This window comes from Macrobrachium rosenbergii, chromosome 29 (genome assembly GCF_040412425.1).
Source record: "Macrobrachium rosenbergii isolate ZJJX-2024 chromosome 29, ASM4041242v1, whole genome shotgun sequence".
NCBI lineage: Eukaryota > Metazoa > Arthropoda > Malacostraca > Decapoda > Palaemonidae > Macrobrachium > Macrobrachium rosenbergii.
In genome coordinates, this window is record NC_089769.1 from 28,223,866 (window position 1) to 28,246,122 (window position 22,257).

Sequence of the window (22,257 nt, forward strand, 5' to 3'; positions counted from 1 at the left end):
ATACTTTGTTCTTTCTCATTATATTGACAGTTAGGCTTATATGATGGTAAATCACAATTATCGTTGTTTTGTGAATATCAGTTTTCATCATGAGAAAAAATGCTTTTCTAACACATATATAGGTTCAGCTAACGACCAGCGTAGTCACGGCCCATCGCTGGAAAGAGGTGAAAACACTGTATTCCCTTCGTTTTCGAAAAAGGAATAGCTTTTTGATACTGATACTTTGATTTATGATTGTCTAATATGTTTACTCTATTAAATGCTTTGCGTGTTTCTTTAGTAATCGCGGCATCGAAGATGAGGCCAAATATATCTAGTGAAAGAGGTATTAGGTATTCTTGTATGCCTGCCGCAAATTCCTGTACAATTTTCTCCCCCTTATAAAATTTCAGAATGGACGGAAGAAATCTATATTTCATCAGTGCCTTTGAATTCCAATCACTCTCTTGGAAAGAAAAATTGGGTTATGAATTTTTGTCCACCAGGCTATCAATTGGGTTTAATTCATGGATAATTTGGCCCAGACCTTACCTTACAGACCTTACAGTTGTTCGGGTTGCCCCAGGTCCCTCAGTGTGAGGCACCTCTGATGTCTACCAGAGAATTGTTGATGCATCTTCCGGTATATTTTGCATCTTCCAATTTTGGATGGTCTGGGATGCAGCTTAGATATTTGTCGGGCTTATTCTTAAACACATCTACGCTCACTCCTGACATGTTCCCCAGATGAGCTGGTAACGCATTGAATAGGCGTTGCATTATCGATGCTGGTGCGTAGTGGAATAATGTCCTGTGTGCTTTCCTTAGTTTTCCTGGTATAATTTTGGGCACTATTAATCTACCTCTGCTTGCTCTTTCTGATATTTTTAGCTCCATGATGTTTTCGGTAATTACTTCTATCTGTTTCCATGCCTGTATTATCATGTAGCGTTCGCTTCTCCTTTCGAGACTATAAGATTTTAAGAATTGTAGTCTTTCCTAGTAGTCAAGGTCCTTAACTTCTTCTCTTCTCGCTGTAAAGAACCTTTGTACACTCCCTATTTGTGCAATATCCTTTTGGTAGTGTGAGTACCATATTATAGTGCAATATTCAAGTGGATCACGTACATACGTTTTATAAAGCATAATCATGTGTACGGCTTTTCTTGCTTTGAAGTGCCGGAACAACATTCCCATCTTTGCTTTACATTTTGCCAATAGTATTGCTATTTGATCATTGCATAACATATTCTTATTCAACATCACCCCGAGGTCTTTAACTGCTTCCTTATTTGTGATTGTCTCGTTATTAGGTCCCCTATATGCATATAGCATTTCTTCTTTATCACCATAATTTATTGATTCAAATTTATCAGAGTTAAATACCATCCAGGAGAGAGAGAGAGAGAGAGAGAGAGAGAGAGAGAGAGAGAGAGAGAGAGAGACATTCGTTGGTTTTATTCGCTAACAGATTGAATTTAGGTACCACAGTCGAACAAATTACTATCGTGATTGCAATATTTCTATTTCAGTGCTCCTAAACAAGTCATTCACTGTACAGAGACAAAAAAGAAAATGATTTATTGGCTGATCATAAAACAAATGCCATGCTCCATTATTATCAATACATTATCAGCTGATAATTTGGTATTTAGTGTTACTTCGTTGACTGCGAGTTCGATATTTATATGTTAAAAAATCTCTTACGCTTTTAAGCGGAAATTTACAAATGCGCCAAAAACAGCTGTTCTGAATTATGTCTTTGTTTTGTAATTTATAAGTGATGTTTAACAGTTCAGTTTCAGCAAAAATTTATACTGGAAGTTAATAATAATTAACAGCAAGACGTGCATAATAGTTGCATATTTATTTTCAAAATAAGCCCTTGGCAACTCATGAATTAGGCGTATCAAAAGGTTTCCTTTTAAAATGGAAATGCGTTATCAGAATGTCTTTTCTAATTGACTTCGGGCAGTCTTGACGTGGATTGCTTCCTTATTCTTATTTATCATAGTGTACAAAATACACACACACATATATATGTATATATATATATATATATATATATATATATATATATATATATATATATATATATATATATACAGTATACTGTATATATATATATATATACACTGATTTGATTTTTCCTTCTTTAATTTCCTTAGAAGTGAACTGATATCCGAGGTATACCTCTCACCCTCTTTCCTTTTCCTCTTAGCCTCTCCAGAAGATGTTTACCTTACAGTTCCATAGTTCTCGGCTAGCACTCTGCTGGGCCCGCGTTCGAGTCTCCGTCCGGCCAATGAAGAATTAGAGGAATTTACTTCTGGTGATAGAAATTCATTTCTCGGTATAATGTGGTTCGGATTCCACTATAAGCTGTGGGTCCCGTTGCTAGGTAACCAGTTGGTTCTTAGCCACGTAAAATAAGTTCTAATCCTTCGGGCCAGCAGCCCTGGGAGAGCTGTTAATCAGCTCAGTGGACTGGCTAAACTAAGTTATACTTACAGTTCCCTGCTTTAGAGATGACATTTCTTTTGCTAACCCCCTACCCCACTATAAGCAGCAACTCACCTTAGATAACTAGTTTATATATATATATATATATATATATATATATATATATATATATATATATATATATATATATATGTTAATATATATACTATATATATATATTTATACTTATAGTATATATATCAAGATATATATATATATATATATATATATATATATATATATATATAATATATATATATATATATATATATATATATATATATATATATATATATATATATATATATATATATATATATATATATATATATATATATATATATATATATGTATGTATGTATGTATGTATGTATGTATGTATGTATGTATGTATGTATGTATAAAAGCAAATCTCATAGGAAAATGACAGGCAGAAGTTCAGTACCAAGCGCTTTCACGTTTATTAACGCATCGTCTGGGCACAAATGAGACACAGATGAAAAGAAGGTTACAAAGTAAACAAAAAGAACAAGAATACCAGATGGTCAGTTGTCAAAGGGTAATAAACAGAAAGATAATCCAGGATAATCCGGGATCAAGCGGTCACAAACTAAAACCATAGACCAAACTACAAGAGCTACGGGAGTGTAGCCTTACAAAATCCAAAAACATGTAAAAACTTGAATACCAGATGGTTAATTGCCTAGGGGTAATAAACAAAAGGGTAATCCAGGAAAATCCGGGATCACGCCGTCACAAACTAGAACCATATACTTAACCATAAGAGATACGAAATCTTATCCTTTCAGATTGCAGAAATGTGTATAAAACGGATTAATTTTTATTATATTTAACAACGTTTTCAATTATGAAGGCATCAAGTTTAAACAAACCAAGACTTAAATTTAGAACACTTTCATTATTTGACTTTGATTCAGTGATTCCTTTAACTGTGTCGTTGACCTAAATCTCTCAGTTATGTACGAATAATGCATTCGATATTTGGCCAGTCCTCACAGAATATTGATTCGTTGTGAAAGTGATTTTCCAGTTTACCCATAATACGTTTTATCACACTTTATACAAGGAATTTCATAGATGCAGCCAGAAACATCTTTAGGAGAATTTTTTTTATTAGTAAACTCTGAACATTAAAATTACTGAAAACAACATTTATGTCGAAAAGCTTTAAAATTCTAGGAATTTGTGGAAACCTTTCATCATACGGTCATTTGAGTATATTATGCTTGCTGAATTCAAGTTTGTTATTTTAGTTAAATAAAATGTTTTCCTGGCTCTTTTCCATGCTACATCTACAAAGGTCCTTGGGTATTTAAGTTTCAAAGCAATGTCATAAATAGTTTTGATCTCAGCATCAATGAACTGCGGGTTACAAACACGTAAAGCCCTTATGAACATTCCAGAAAAGACAGAGAATTTAACATTTTGATGATGATTGGAATAATAATGAACATATTAAGAGGCAATGTTAGTTAATTTTCGAAAGAGGTGAAATTTCTTTCATGTCTATGGACAGTTACATCAAGAAAATTCAAATTACAATCTCTTTATTCCTCTGCGGTAAAAAGTGTGATAAAATATATTATGGACAAACAGGAAAATCACTTTCACAACGAATCAAACAACACCAATATTCTGTGAGAACTGGCCAAATGTCCAATGCATTATTCGTACATATGAAAGATTCAGATCATCCTATTAACTGGAATGAAGCATGATCTTTAGTCCCGTGCAACGACACAGTTAAAAGGAATATCATTGAATCTTGTTTTATCAAGTCAAATAATGAAAGTGTCCTAAATTTAATTCTTGGTTTGTTTAAATTGATGCCTTCATTATTAAAAAATTTGTTGATAAATATAAAAAAAATTAATATTCCGTCTTATACATGTTTCTGCAATTTGAATGGGTAAGATTTCGTATCTCTTATGGTTAAGTATATGGTTCTAGTTTGTGACCGCGTGATCCCGGATTTTCCTGGATTACCCTTTTGTTTTATTACTCCTTGGCAATTAACCATCTGGTATACAAGTTTTTACATGTTTTTGGATTTTGTAAGGCTAAATTTCCATAGCTCTTGTAGTTTGGTCTATGGGATATATATATATATATATATATATATATATATATATATATATATATATATATATATATATATATATATATATATAGCTATATATACATAATATCATACTATATATACAATTATATATATATATATATATATATATGCGTAATATATATATAATATATATATATTAACCTTAAAATGAGAGGACATTCTGGCTATTAGAAGGACATATTGTGTGATATAGCTATTAGAATTACATATGTGTCTGGTAAAAGTGACCAGTATATTATATATATATATATATATATATATATATATATATATATATATATATATATATATATATATATATATATATATATATATGTGTGTGTGTGTGTGTGTGTGTGTGTGTGTGTGTGTGTGTATGTTATATAAATATATATTAAATATATATATTATATATATTATATATGTTATATATAATATATATATATTATATAACACACATATATACACACACACACACACAAGTTCTATATATATATATATATATATATATATATATATATATATATATATATATATATATATATATATATATATATAAATCTATTAATATAAACGTTCTTTAATATCCAATTCAACTAAAAATGAAAACCTCGTAACATATAAAAAAATTTATTTTCGTTTATATATGTTGTTGACTGATGGTGAGGAATTTCTTTTTTTAGTTGATAATAAGTTCATCAGCCTACGAGACGACGAACTTATTATTAATTATATAAAAATAAAAAATTCCTTCTTTGGGTAACTATATATCAAAAAATATTTTTTCCCTTTTTTCCAGGATTGTTAGCGCCAAACTTTTAGTCAGGAAATTGGATATTAAAGAGACGTTTGTAGCTTAAGCAGTGCACCAACGAAGATGGTTGTTTGTTGGCCGCAGGTATGAATCGTGATAATACATGATGGTCGTTAGTTGGTGGATCGCTGGAGGTGATAAAAATTCATGCTGCTTATATTTTATATATATTATATATATATATATATATATATATATATATATATATATATATATATATATATATATATATATATATATATATTCTTATACGAAAAGCCGGTTCGTTACACACACATATATATATATATATATATATATATATATATATATATATATATATATATATATATATATATATATATATATATATATATATAATTCCCTATGTAGGTCAGCAGAGACAATGAATTTCTTAAGAAACAGCTCTGAGTAAAATTCTTCACCCGGCATCAATCCTGGTAATTGGCTGGTAAAGGTTAACAACACTATTAAACACAAATTCTCTAATCTTATCTATTTCACACTTTTGTGTGAAAATTTAACTAAGAAATATAGCTGTTAATTTCTATTACTTATTTCAACTAAGATTTATATTACAATTTAAATTGTTCAATGCATAGCAAAAATTTCTCAGAATTCTTGTTTTTTTTATATATATACACGAATTCATAAATCTGTAATTATTGCTGTAGGTTACCATGTAATCCTAGTTGTAATCCCAGTTTCACTCATCTGTATCTGCTTATATGGAATTGAGCACTCGAACACGTTATTTTTATTCTAAACTATTCATTTATTTCTCATTCAGTTTATAATTCCTCTCTTTTTGATACCACGTTTTTATTTTGTTCCTTCATTTTCCTGACTATTTAACTTTCTTGATTTATCGTCAGTTAAGTGAAATGTACCTCATCAGAAAATGATCTCTTTATTTTCTGTTCCATAATCGTATTATTAACTGCAGAAGAATTTTCATAATTTCATCAAACCTATTTGTCAGCGTGAAGACATTAATTGGATTGGTATTAAAAAAATGTTCATCAGAGTAACCGTAACTATTTCGTTAACCTCCGCTTCAAGAATTCACAAACTGGGTTACCCTCAGGTGTCATCTCTTCTGTCAGAGGCGAATGAGATTAGACGTACATCGCTGTTGTTATGACTGTCGACACCCTTTTCTCAGTTTACTTGACTCAATTCTTCAGAAATTAACGACCATTGTTAATGGTTAAGCTTTTTTAAATCGGCAGGGTGGTCAGGGGGAGCAGAGTGGAAAGAGATGGATTTTCAAATATTTTGCATGTGCTTTGCAATTAGAATTTATAATTCTACGAATTTCCTCTCAGCGAGAGAGAGAGAGAGAGAGAGAGAGAGAGAGAGAGAGAGAGAGAGAGAGAGAGAGAGAGAGAGAGAGAGAAAGGTGCGGGGGTAGCATTATATCAAAATAAAAAATGGTGGAATGGATTTCGCGTTGGGAACTTATTTTGAGTTTACCTGGTATAAACTGCTAATGGGATTTTTATTTTCTGGAAATATTTTTAGTGATGAAAATCTTGGCTTCGGTTTAAGATATAGTTACTGAACGCAGTGCTTTCATAAAATTCGATGCACGAAACTCTATATCGCCAGTAAAACCGTAAAATTCCAAAATTCTGATTTCAGAAGTACTTTGCAAAGTCTTGTTGTATATTTATTCGTTTGCAAACACGTCTGTATAACTATCTGGATATATTCCCACTGAAGCACTGGCTATTATTCTCTGATTATCACCATCATTATGAATAGTTTTTATATACATTACGAATGTACTTTGATTATGACATTATAAAGATCGTTTAAACACTTGCTTGATTTTTGTATTCAGTGAATGATATAACAAAATTTCTTGTAACAGACTGGTGTTTACAATGTCCTTTTTCTGATTCTGGTCAATCATCAAATGTATCTTTTCAGATGAATTTCAGATTCCTTCAGTATTGCAATTCGCCCTCCTTTCTCAACCCAGTCCTTTATGCCCAACAATTGCCAATGAATTTCAGTTACAATTTCTTAAACGAATTTAGTTTAGGAGAAATATGTGGGATTTGTCAATGAATGATTTTTTTAAAGATTTTTTTTTTTTAAGATCTGAAAATTTAAATCCTGGAGAATCATGATGCCAGCTGGTATTTTCTCTGAGATTCTAATTTGAGCGAAAGCTCCATTAAAATATTTTTTCATATCTTTCACGGAGTTTGGCAAATAAGTCCTTCAAGTATCTTTAGTGAAGCACCGAGTAATTCCTTATGTTTAGTGAAAGATGTTGCTCATTGTGATTATTAATTCAGTCATTCGTTCATTCTGAAATTCAGCTGTAGGATATAAATAGATCCCAAGAAAATCAATCCCCTGAACGGTTTACTGGATCCTCCAAAGGGAAAATGGTTGCATGTTTACTCAACACCATCACTTGATGCTTAATTTTTGAGGTTGCTAAGTAACCGTAGAGTGGGCCCCCCTCAATCGCAAGGAAGGCCCGCCAAAAGTCTATCCAAAAGTTTCGTTTTGATAGATTCCGAGTCCTTATTACTTTCAAGTTGTGGTTTCATTCATTTTATGGCTGATGGATGGATCTCCTTAAAAACTTACAGTTATGATTTGTGAGCAACTGCGGGTTTAAACGAAACCTGAAATAAATTGTAAATTCGATTACTTAAAGCTCTGAGTTATAACAGAGGTATTTTTGCTCAAGCTATTGAATTTTTTTTTTTTTTTTTTTTTGCGTATCGCAGGAAAAGTCACCATTGGAAATGTTCAACTAAACTGGAATTATAGTAATATACCTATAAAAACTTCCGATTTCAATTGAATTTGATGGAATTAATTTAACGGTAGGATGCCTTGTACGACTAATTTAGTAAAAACGTTTCTCATGCTGTATAAATGTCTTTAATGAATACCTTGGATACGCAGGCCATTTGAAAGAGAAGATGTATTCAGATATGTAGATCATTTGTAAGAAATATTGCCACTAAAATAGTTTTATGGCAACATTATCTGTTATCGCAACATTTCATCCTCTAAGAGCCAGTCTCTCTCTCCCCTCTTGGTTAAGCTCTCTTTTGTTTTTCGTATTTCCATCGATCCTATGCTGTTGAAAAGCATTAGTTTCTCCGTGTCACTGGTTTTTGATCTTTTATGTATTTACGATTTATTAGTATGCCTGCTTTGATAGGATTGGAAAAGAAGAACCAAATTGTGAAGTCTGCTACGAGAAAAATCCACTGGTCAGCTCAGTAAGTTAGTCTTCTGTGTGATGGAGTGGGTGGAAATGAGGGGTAGATGTAGTTGGGGGTGGGGGATTCGGTTGGGGAGGGTGGGAGGATTCGGTTGGGGAGGGCGGGGGAGTTTCACAAACTATACGAGGTGTTAAGCCTTTTAACGTTATTCTTTGCAAGTACATGTCGAAGTAAAATGCTGGCGCTCATTCTGAGCCATATCATAATATTTTGACTTCCTTTGGTTGGAATAGTCAAAGACATATTTATACTATTTTTTGAAAAAATAATTTGTAAATAGTGACCTTTGCAAAAATGTATCCTAACATAATTTTCTTAGGAACATCCGTGATGGTGATTCGCTCACTAGGTAATTTGTGGAGTATCATATTAAGAATTTCCTTTTCTTGTTTGGCAATTAAATCACAAAATGAGGCCACTGATTTTATTCACCATTGATTGAAAGAAATAAACAGTCTTTATAACAGCACGTCCTTGGAATCCACGGACTGATCGTTGATATGATTTTATCATCATACACTATTGTTGAAATATGGAACAGTATTCTGAGATCTCCAGAAATATAATTTTTCCACATGATAAGATTCCTTTGGGTATAATTTACTTTCTGATACATATCTGTGTTTGTATTTTGTTGATTGACTTTGGAATGGGATATATGTTTTATTTAAAATGAATCATCACTTTATCCAGTTTGACTACCATTAACCAGTGAGGCTGATATCCAAAATACAAACTCTATTATGCCCCGTGAGAAATAAAGGTGCATCACATTCGGAAGCTACCTACATTTAGAGATAGATATGAAGACCAGATTTCCGTCTACGAGAATTCCAGTTGCCTAAAGGTGACCTTTTTGCCTTATGCATTTTTCTTTTATCCTTTGAGTCCTACTGACTTTTCCAATCACCACTGATATCGATTTGATTAAATAAGGTTATCAGAGTCAGTTGATGTTAATACTGCTTGTAGTGTGTTGTCATGAGACTTTTTATACTTATTTGATGGAAGGTGAACTCTGCATTCCTGAAATAACATTACAATATGTCAGCCATTTGGATAGGTAATTATTTTTCCAATTTTTGTATCTTTAAGATTAGCTTTATGTGGATGCATGAACATGCGTAGCCTATAGTTTGTGGGAATGAATTTGCTCATCTTTGCTCTCACTTCAAAGATGTAAACATTTACAAGATTACATACTTTCACGGTTGAGTTCCTTTTTAAGACATTCCAAAATGTTCTTGTTGGCTTTCCTCTTTCTTCCAAATGATCGTTTAATGGTTCTTGACGCTCAATGATACAAGATTGTCATCCAATTTATGCACCTTATTGTCACTGCATAATTATGATAATAGTAACTTGTGAATATTAAAGAACAGAGAAAAGTTCCTTTTCATCTCTCTCTCTCTCTCTCTCTCTGTAGAAGGAACGAGACTTGATTTCCTCGTTTTACAAGAGAGAGAATGTCACAGCCTTTTAACATAATAGAAAATTTTATAGCTGTTTTTTCTCTTCTGTAACCTAGTGCTGTTCTCTCACTCTTCGTGAACTTTTGCTTAAACCTCTTCTGACTGCAAGCTCCTGATGTATGTAAACAAGACCTTTCGCTCCCCAAGTCGACCTCTGTCATCTTCTGGACTCTGCCTTTAAAGGGGAAACTGATGTATCAGCGGGAGATGGGGACAGGGATCTTGCCACACTCCTTTCTTTTCTCCCATTTTTCCCGTATGTGTCATCTTGCGATTATTCTTTCCTGGCAAGCCAAGGAGGGTAAGGGTATCCTGATCCTCCTGTTTTTCTTTTCACGAAGTCCTTCAATGAATGCCCATCTTATTCGGCAGGGAGAAAAAGAGGACCCAATCCTGATTTCTTCCCCTTCCTTTTGCCTTCCTATTTCCCTTCGAGATGCATTTCGTCACTACTCCTTACAGACTTTTCTTCCTAACCACTGACGTACATCAGTATGCAGCCAAGTATTTCGACACTTCCCTCCTAGACGTGTTTTAGAGTTTTACGTCATTTCATTTTTTTTAGCAACGTATTTTTTGCATAAACAAGCCTGAAATGCGATTTCCACTCAACAATGAAAAATAAAATGACATTGATTAATTTGTCATCGGAAAGCTAGGAAAATTCTCTCTCTCTCTCTCTCTCTCTCTCTCTCTCTCTCTCTCTCTCTCTTAGTTAAAATTACTTAGTTTGCAGCAATTTGGAGCTTTCGGCCATATAAAAAAATCAACATTAGGAAAAATCTTTTTAATGGATATTTCCCTAAAAAAAGTTTCCTGTTTAAAAATCGCCTCTAATAAAGCGGGTTAGAGCATATGGTTCTCATGAAAAGGTTCCATAGAATTATTTTCCTTTTACCTTTTCTCTCCGTATAGTATTTAGAAAAAGAAACGTCACTGTTTTTAGTGTCAGTGCCCCGGAAATGCCTTCTTTCCTTGTCATGAGGCTGCCTACAGTTTCATGATCGTTAAGATTCACAACACCGCCTGAACCTCCCTTCCAACGCTCATTCAGTGCTAACGTGATATTCTTTGTTGGTTGTCCTGTAGTGTCGTTAAACTTTTGTTATTTAAGTAACAAAAGCTTATGGTAATTACGGTAACCCCTTACATGTGCACTGATGCATTCATTCGGGCAATGGAGACGAGAAGCCCAAGTATGTGAAGCTCTCATTTTGGTGTCGTTATTCTAAGATTAATCATTTTAAAAATATGATGACTTCTTATCATGTCAAATCTTAATATGAAAATGTTGCAGCCACCATTTAAAACAAAGATATAATCCTTGTCGCTCTCTATTTCGTTGATCAGTCGAGGTTCAAGGCGACCATCAACCATTAGCAATATCTTGTCAGGCATTTTTTTTTTTTTGCGTGTGTGTGGTTGCAAGATTACACGAATACATTCTGTTATGTACCCTTCAGGATGAGCAGCTTTTCTCGCTGTTGCTTCCTAGTTCAAATTAGTTGAGTACGAAAAAGAATATTTTCTTCCTTTTTACATCTGCCTCTCACTCCCAAGAAATTAGCATATTGTTTGAAATAGAGGACAAATATTATTCCAACTGAGCAAAACTTTAAATGTGCTTTGCTTTAAAGGGAAAGAAGCACTGGCCTTCGAAATAAGCTTTTAATTATCTCTCATCATTTTCAAATTAATGGTATCCCCCCACAGTGCAGCAAAATAATTCTGCTTTCATCAACAATAAGTTTTTGGCTTTCGAAGAAACCTCGCCAGCCAATCAGCAGCACGAATTTTCCTCCTCAGCCAATCAGCGGTGAGCCTACATTCGACCATGTCATATATAACGAGCAAAGCTCACGTTTTATGTGCTGCTCTAAGAGCAAGAGCCCGTGCCAGCACAACGCTGGCTTAATCTTAAACGACAAGCACGAATGACAGTCTCTCCCGTCTTTCGGCGTGATCATACTCAGCGGAGCCTGAGTGAAACGCGGCCTCGAGCAACACAGAAGAGACTGTCTCGTTAATACTCCACGGGAGGCGGACTCCCGATTTCAGCTACCATCGTCGTTACTCTGTATAACCGATACAGCGCATTCATCCGAAATAAAGCTACCCAAGTTTGTAACTGCTTTCCTTTCCAAGAATGACAAACATCGGCGAGTTACTGGCAGAATGCAGTAACCCTAAAAAATCTATCATCAGAAAGATAGAGAAAATTCTGTACAAATTGAATGCAACTGATGCAGCTATCACATTCAATACTACTGTACATATTATTATTATTATTATTATTATTATTATTATTATTATTATTATTATTATTATTATTATTATTATTATTATTATTCACGGAGTTACCGAGGCCACATAAATAATTAAGGAAATATGGCAAAATTTGTGTTCCTGTGAGTGAACATATAATTATTTTTCCATTTTATTGTGAATTATTTAATTGAGTAACTTGGAGAAAATGGCTCAGTTCAATGTTCAGAACTTTTAGCAGCTCCATCCATCCAAGAGTTATCCGAATCCAACCTGACTAAGGCACAGTGGACTGCTTTAGCAGTGGTGTGTTGGGGTAATATGTCTAGTGGTATGATTGAGGCAGAAATCAGATGTGTTGCAGTCCAAGCGTTGATGGACTCTGGTAAAATGGATGAAGAGTTAGGAGAACACAATAACTGTTGAATGCAGCTGAGGCAGAATTTATAAATAAGCAAGAGCAAAAGAAAGAGAAGAGTGATGCAGAGGTAGAGCTTAGACGCATAGAAGCAGAAGAAAGTTTGATTAAGCTGAAGATGCAGACCGAAAGAGAGAAAATGCAGGTATAAAGAGAAAGAGATGACAGAGAGAAAAGAGAAAAGGAAGAAAGAGAAGAAGAAAGACCAGCAGAAGAAGAAAGAGAAAGAGCAAGGAAGGAAGATTATGAAAGAGAAATGAAATTAATAGAAGCTCTCTCCAAGTTACCTGTGACACTGCCTAGCCCTATCCAAGGTACTCAAGGGCCTATATTTGATGTAGTAAGAGTGCAGAAGTTAATTCCAAAGTTTAAAGAAGAAGCTCCAGATGAGTTTTTTTATCACTTTGAAAAAGTGGCTTCAGGTATGGGATGGCCAGACGATAAATGGTCAGTCTTGTTACAGAGTGTTTTCAATGGTAAAGGAAGAAGTGTCTACTGTATTTAGCCTTATAAGATGATCAGTGTAAAAAGTACAAGGCACTCTAAACACAATGTGCTACAAGTTTACCAGGTGACCACTGAATATTACAATGAAAGATTCAGATCTTTTAGAAAGGATGACAAGATGACTGTCTTGGATTATGCCTACAAAGTAAGAAGATGTTTCAGACAATGGCTGGAGGCTGCTAAAGTTAAATCTATGGATGAACTTGAGGAGTTAGTAGCCCTAGAGCAATATCTTTGAGGAATTCCTAAACACATGAGAGCCTATTTAAGAGAGAGAGAGGTTAAGAAACTTGACAAAGCTACTACACTGAGTTAGGACTATAATATAATTCGTAGCCAAAGAAACTATAATGTCAAGTACCATAACCAACAATGCACAGGTTTTAGGTCTCATCCAAATGTTAGGAACATTGTTACTGGAAAAACCCTTTGTGGCAGTACCAGTACAAACCAGGATATACCCTTCAGCAGTGGAATGTTAAATCCTCATCATCTAGTCAGTTTCTCAAGACAGATGCAGAGGACTAATGTTGTCTGCCACAAGTGTGGAAGACTAGGACACTACAGTCGAGATTGTTATCAGACACAACAGCAGTCAAGCCAGTTGGTTCAGTGGTTAAAGGTAACCAGGTAAAGCAAACTACGAAGAGCAGTGTGGGGAAGACTGAGACAGTGAAGACTGAGACTAAACAAACTGAGTGTTTAGCAACCAGTGGAAATGTAAATTCCAGCAGTGAGTGGCTGAACAGCTTGGAGGCTTTTAAGCCATATATCTATGAAGGTATGCTGGCCCTCAAGGAGGAAGTGTACAGGTACCAGTGAAGATATTACGTGATACAGGGAGTAACCATAGTGTGGTAGTTCGTGGTGCTCACCCCAGTTGGAGAAGAATCTCACCGGAGATTCAGTTATTTTGAAGGGTATAGGAGGAGAGGAAGTAACTCCTATATGCCGCTTGCATTTGTCATGTGAATTAGTGGCAGGAAATGTTGATTTTGCTGTAAAGGACTCACTAACTGTTGAAGGTGTGCGTGTTTTACTGGGTAATGAAGTTGGTGGTGCACATTTGTTCCTTGTCCTATAGTGACAGACAAACCATTGAGGATTAGTCCTACGGTAGATTTAGAGAAGAAAAACCCCACCTGTTTCCCAAGTTGTGTAACTACCAGGAGTAGGAAAGAACTACGTCTGCAAGTGAAGAAACTGAGATTTACCTGCACCAGAAGGATCAAGTGAAGGATCTTTGAGCTAGAAGAGCTGTTCCAGGAAAGTGAAGTTTCCCTAATGCCAGTACTGAAGAGATTTCCCAAGAAGAAGAAGATCCTGTTGTTCTTGAAGAGAGTCCAAGTAGTCAAAATGTTCTGAGAAGGTAGTAGTGAATCTACTGTAGTAAGCAGATATGAAAGTTCAGCCCTTGAAGTTGTCAAGTGACTAGAGAAAATTAATGGAGGTTCAGAAGAAGGATACAACGTTGGCTGATTTGTTCTTCAGAGTTGTTGAACCAGAAGAGATGCAACAAACTCCCACCTGTTATTATCTAAAGGATGGATTGCTAATGAGGAAGCATCGACCTGCAGATATACCAGGAAATGCTGAATGGGGTGAATATCATCAAATTCTTGATTCCATATTCATTGAGGAAGCAAGTGGTAGCAGTAGGACACGAGTCTGGACATATGGGAATCAGGAAGACTGTTGAGAAGATTATGAAATATTTTTTTCTGGCCTGGACTTCACAAGGATGTTAGCAGGTTTTGCAGAGTGTCACACATGCCAGATAGCTGGAAAACCAAATGAAACTATTCAAAAAGCTCCCCTACAACCGATAGAAGTTAGAGGAGAACCCTTTAGGAAATGTGATTATAGATGTGGTTGGTCCGCTTCCAAAAACAAAGAAAGGAAATGAATATCTGTTAACATTAATGTGTCCAGTGACAAGTTATCCTGAGGCAATTCCTATAAGAAGTATAAGTGCAAAAAGGTAATTACTGAGAAGTTGGTGGGCGTTTTTTTCCAAGTTTGGAATACCAGAAATTGTGCAAAGTGACAGAGGAACGAACTTTACCTCAAAAGTTATTTCAGGATGTGATGAACTTGTTAGGAGTGAAACAACAGTTATCAACTGCTTATCATCCAGAGACTCAAGGAGCTTTGGAAAGGTTCCACCAAACTTTGAAAAGTATGTTAACCAAATGTAATGAGTCGGGAAAAGAATGGGATGTTGGTTTACCCTTGATGTTATTTGAAGTTAGGAATGCTTATCAAGAAAGTATGGGATGTTCACCAAATGAAATGATTTTTGGTCGAGATGAGAGGTCCGTTGAAAATCTTGCAGAAAATTGGGAAGAAAATCAAGAGGAAATCCAAGGAGATTATGTGAAGAACTTGAGGAAAAGGTTAAGAAGAAATTAGAAAATTCTCTTTAGAAAATCTAAAAATAAGCCAAGAGAAAATGAAAAGAAAATATGATGCTAAGACTAAGTTAAGAAGTTTTAATGTTGGACAGCAAGTTCTAGTGTTCTTACCAGTGAAAAGGTTTCCCCTTACCAATAAATTTCAAGGTCCTTATAGGATAATAGAAAAGTTAAGTGATCAGAACTTATGTGATTGAAACACCAGGAAGAAGGAAACGACAGAGGAAGATACATGTAAATCTTTTGAAACCTACTTTCTCAGAAACTAAAACTGAAGTTGAATAGTTTGTTGCAGCACGGATTTCATCTACAGTTCAAGATGATGTTCAATATTAGAAAATTGGGAGCTTAATAAAGAAACAAGATGAACCATTTGTTCCATATTGATTACTTGGAGGATAAATTAAATCAGTGTAGTGATAAGCAATCCTTACCTCTTATTGATTTGAGGTTCAGTATTTATTGCAGCACGGATTAGCAGAACCCAATTCAATCATCATAGTTATCCTTGTGTGTTAGTGAAGAAACCAGATGGCTCATCTAAGATGTGTACTGATTATAGGAAACTGAATTCCATCAGTGTGGCTGATAACTATCCCTTGGCTCTTATTGATCAATTACTTGATAATATTGGCCAAGCCAAGTTTTGTTTCCAAGATAGATTTGTTGAAAGGATATTATCAGATTCGTTTAAACGAGAATGCTGATTGCTGTCAGCTTTCATTACTCATTTTGGACTGTATCAATACACTGTTTTGCCGTTTGGTCTGATGAATGCACCTGCAACATTCCAATGAGTGATGGATCAACTGGTAGGATCCATAGGAGGCGTGGGTGTATGCCTTGATATCATTTTGATTTAATCTAATACATGGGAAGAACATCTGAAGATTTTAATGGAAAGTGTTAAAAAACTACCAAAACAGGTAACTAATCAATTTACCAAAAAGTGAGTTTGGAAGGCAACTGTTACTTTTATCTGGGATTTGAAGTTAGAAAAGTGATTTTTTGAAAATTGACTTCTAATGTAAAGGTATCTATAAGGCTGACCCCTGATAAAGATTTTCATAGGAAACAGTTACAAAGATTTTCATAAATGGCTGGATTTTATCGCTGATTCTGTCCGAATTTCTCAGCTAAATTGAAGCTCCTGACTGATGTTTAATTATTGTGTAAAAGAAAGTCAGAATATTTTTGGAAAGAACAACGCTTCCATAAGATTATTTTGCCCCATTCAATGAAATTATGTTTTAATAAAACCTGAATAAATAATTTCTGGGGAGGAATTTTGATGCTGACTTTTAATATGTACAATCCCATATATTTTGATATATTTACTATTCTATTTATTAAAATATATATATAATAGTAATAATTGTTGAAATATCATATGTAATGTAATGTCAGATCTCAAATGAGTTAGTGATTTAGTATAACTTAACAGTGTAATTTAGAATTCATAGTATAAGATGATAAGTATCATAGCGGGCAGGAAAGCTGAGAGATTCATGGGAAAGACCAGATGTTATGTTTTGATTCACCTGTCACCAGTTAAGATATCCAGATTGTTTATTCATTTTTTTGAGTTATGCATCCATGATCAGGGGAATTAACAATATAGCTGCTCCATTCTCGAAACTGACAGGTTTTTCTTTTGTTTTTAAAATCATGCCATGGTTCATAATTAGCCAATTGCAGTCTGTTTTGATTGTGTTAAGACTTACACTGTAAAAAATCCCATATTGAGAAGAAGACTAATGATTTCTGTCTTTGTTACGTGGAAACCATTCTATACAATTTTTGGTAAAGACATGTACTTTTTGTTAAAAATGTGAACATAGTGTTGCACTGAAGCATCATGGCAACTGCATCATGTTTAAGATTACATTGCTTTGATCATGTATTGTTCTAATAGCATCCTATATGATTTTTTTTCCAGTCACATACGCCTTTTTGAGGGTAAAAGCATGTCTCGATTGATCACGGCACGTTTTGTAAGATTACAGTTCAAAATGTTTTGCTGGAAGTGACATCATCTTCCTTTTTCTAGAGCTTCCTCTCGTATCTCATTCCCAAAATGCCTTAATAATGACGTCATATGATCATTTCATTTCCAACTGGACCCCAAAAGTTTGTTCATTCTGCTTTCAGAGACCGTTTGTGTTTGTTCCCTCTTTCTTTCTTCAGAAGAGAGAAATTATTGACGTAAAGTGTTAGTGTGATCACTAGCATTAAATTTTAGCTTTTGAGATTTGAATGTAGGAAAAGTGTATATTTTTCAGGTAGCATTAATGTAAGTTGGATGAAGTGTGTTTTGAATCTAAAGCAGCTGCATTTCCAGTGATTTTGCGAGTTTTTGCAAGCTTGTGTTAGGTAAAGTGAAATTTACTTGCTATAATCATGGTGTAATAAGGTAATATTATTGAAATTTTTTGTGTTGAATAAGTTATTATTAATAAATTTTTTTGTGTATTGAGTTTCGAAACATAAGATACAATTAACACGTGTATTTTCTTAACAGTTACGCAGAGGGGCCCTGTTGCTAATATTACGCTACTTAATTATTCAATAATAGTCGAAGGGGGTACTCCGAGGTGACACGTGCAGCTCACTGTATTATAGACGCGCCCCAACCCGTCGACCATTAAACCCTTACTGATCATTAACTTTTCAAACTGAACTTGCTTAGGTCATAGACCTCAGCTGATTGGTCTCTTGTAATCGAAAGGAACCAATAATCGTCTTTCATGTACGGCACTCACTTGAATTGCCCACACCAAACCCCAAAAATCGTATGGCGTTCGACGAATCAGCAATATTTGTTCGTTACTCTCTGATCACAAAGACTTACAAACAACTAGCAGATTTTCTGTTATGTCTCAATAATTCATGCAGAAACAAAAACTAAAACTTAGCAGGCCAGGGTCAAATTGCACGGCTACAATTGGCAATTTACAGTGTTACGAATTCCACGCATCGCATTGCTATGATTTTTTTGAATAGAAAAGAGAATTATATAGGATCAATGGAATAATAATTTTTAGCTCCACACATTAACACACACAAATTTCTTAGAATTGGAGCGCAATAACCTGCAGTTCAAATAATAGAACAAGACAAGAACCAGATTGCTATCAATCATCAAGACAAAATAATTTTGTAAAAATCACAGAAATTGAATAAAATGTATAAATGATATCAAATAGACATGAATAAAATCAACCACAAAAAATGGAATAAAAGAACATGGAATGCAAGTACATAGACAAATTTATGATGTTTTTTTTCACCACAGAACATGACACCAATATTTGCACCCTTCGTCTGTATGCACATTGGGTGCACTATTAATGATCCCCAGGCATGCTGCTTGCACGTCATTTTCATTCTCCTCCCCCAGATAGCCAGGCAGTCCCAGAAAAGGGAATACTAGCTTATTCAGTTGCCACATCAAGACATCTTCTTTGACAGGATGCATGTGTGATAAGTGGCAATCGCCTTGGACGCCAGTTTTAATATGCTGAATCACCGCGGTGTCGTTTTTAATTTCTTTCACGCGATACGGTCCTAAGTAGGTGGGCTCTGGTTTATGTTTCCTCGGTTGCAGCCTTTTCAGATTGATTCTGTCCCATATTTGAATCTTAGAATTTGCGTGCGGAATCGCTGATCATATTTCATCTGATACTTTTCATTGGCCCTCAACAAAAGCGTCTGCGTTGTCTGAAACACTCTTCAGGTCAGGTTACAGAACATCACCCGGTATTGTTCGACACTATATAGTGGTAAAGTTCTAGGGTCCATTATCACAGTATATGGCAATGAAGGGTCCTGTCCATACACTAAAAATACGGGGTATCTCTTATGGAGCCATTATATGCCGTATTAAGTGAAAGTTCCGCCATTGGCAACATTGCTACCCACTGATTCGGACTGCCTGCTACTAAATATTACAAAATATTTGTTACTTCTCTATTATGGGATTCAACTAACCCACTGGATGAAGGCCTGTAAGATGCGATCGTGAAATGTTCTACATTCAATATTTTTGTTAGGTCTTTTATTACTTCGTTAATAAATTCACGTTCGTTGTCACTGATTAACGTAAGGAGACAGCCAAACTTCACTATGAATGAACTCACGGCTCTGGCAACTGATACTGACAATTTATCCACCATCGCATACGTGTGCGTAGACAGCGTGAATACATCCTCTATCACACACTCATACCTAAATTGCCTGTCTCCTGGGGCGAAGAGTCCCACAACATAAATGTGTACTATGGCAAATTTGATTGGCTCTACTGGCCACATTCGAGCCTTCAGGATAGCATGTCTATGGTTTTTCATGGTATTACAAATGTGGCACTGGGAGATGAATTTTACAGTGTCTTTTTTCATCAATAACCCGGCCCCCCCAAAAAAAAAAAAGATTCCCGTGCCCTCTTGAGGGACCTTTCTATACCTATATGTCCTGCATAGGGACTTACATGTATTATGTGGATGGCTTTCTCTACCAATGACGGAGGAAGGATGAACGCAAGGTTGGATATCGCTCGGTGTCTTCTGATAGTTGCAAAATAAGATATCTCCTTCAAGGAAGAACATATCTTTGGGCACTTTTAGGAAATCGGGAAACTCGTTACTCGTACCCCTCATATAATTCTTAACCTGTTCACTACAGGGTTCGGACTTCTGACCCCCATCACCTCTTCCACACTCCAACCACACAAATCAATCACACAACCTCTCTCACTCCAAGGGCATCCGCTTGCTGACTCCCCTGGAGGATCAGCTCTCTCGTTCTCACAGTTGGTTCGATTTGCACCCCTTCTCTTTCTCCCCAACTCTTGAGTTACCGATTTATTCCTGCTTTCTACATTGCGTGCCTCTGAGGCATGCAACTGTTTCTTTCATCGTTGTTCCTCTTTCTTTGCTGCTCGGGTTGTAACTCCCATTATGGCACTCCTGGAGAGTGCATCAACTACTTTATTTGTTTTCCCTGCTATATGTTCAATTCCCACAATATCAAACTCTAACAGTCACTCAATCCAGCGAGCCTGGTGAGTGGTTAAAACCTCTTTCTTGAATAAATCTCTCAATGGGCGATGATCCGTGTTTATTTTGACTTTATGCCCCAGCAAAAAGTAACTATGTCTCTCCAGCATCCACAGAATCGCCAATGCCTCTCTATCGAAGGCACTGTAATTCTTCTCTGCCCATTTTATTGCTCGTGATGCAAAACAAATTGGTTTTTCATTCAATGCATCGTCAACTTGAGAAATCACACCCCCAAATAGCTAAACTGCTCGCATTTGTGGTTACTAGAAATTATCGATCGAACTTTGGATAAGCTAACAGTTCATTACTAGTGAGTGAAATCTTTAATTCTTAAAAAGCTATTTCTTCCTCCTGTCCCCAATGAAAATCCAACTGCTTCCTCAATGAATCTAGTGGTCTCGCTCTTTTACCAAAATCTTTTAGGAATTTACAATAGTAGCCTGCAAGCCCGAGGAAGCTGGCTACTTCTTTTGCATTCTTCGATTGGGGCATTCTTTAATTGCTGCTACTTTATCTGCACAAGGCTTAAGGCTTTCAGATGTGATGATGTGCCCCAAAAATTCAACTTCTTGCTGAAAGAATTTACATTTGGTTAGATTAATTTTCATACCATGTCGCTTTGAAGCTTCTAAGACTTCAATAATGTTCTTATGTTCTTCTACTGTAGCCCCTATTATGATTATTTCATCTAAGTATACAAACATGCTATGCCCTAATAGCGAAGCTAATACGGACATTATAACACGTGAAAAATGGGCAGGAGCGTTCTTTATTCCAAAAGGAAGGTAATTATATTAAAATAATTGCTCATTAGCTATAAGGCTGTTCTTTTCTTTGCTACTCTCGTCTATAGGTATTTGATGATAGCCTGACTTTAAATCCAAGGAGGTGAAGAATTTACTATCTCTGACCTTAATCAACAATTCAAGAACCATCCTTCTTTTTAACCATCTCGATTGGTGAGGTTCAGGGAGATTCACATTCTCTAACTGTCCCTTGCTCCCTTAATTTATTAATTTTGTTCTCCACTTCCTGCTGATAACAAACTGGATTCTATACGGCTTAGATCTTATGGGTGGTTGATCTCCGGTCTCTATAACAAAATGAAAATGATCTATTTTGCCTGGGGTTTCGTCGCCAATCGCGATTACATTTTGATAACTTTCTATAATTTCCTTGACAATATTTTGATAAGTAACAGTGGTAGACCCACCAGCTGTTCATAGTAGTCTACCTAGATGTTTTTCACTGTAACCCTGACGCGTGCTGCTCAAGGTCGCGAGTGTGTGAGAAGCATCTGCTATTTCACAAGGCTCAAGGTCGCATATCAGCCCACTGTCTAATACAATAGGCTGATCGCTAACGTTTATAAATGGCACATTAACCTCGCTGTGTAATACCTCTCTCAGACCCGGAATGATAAGATCTTCCCATTTCTGATGGG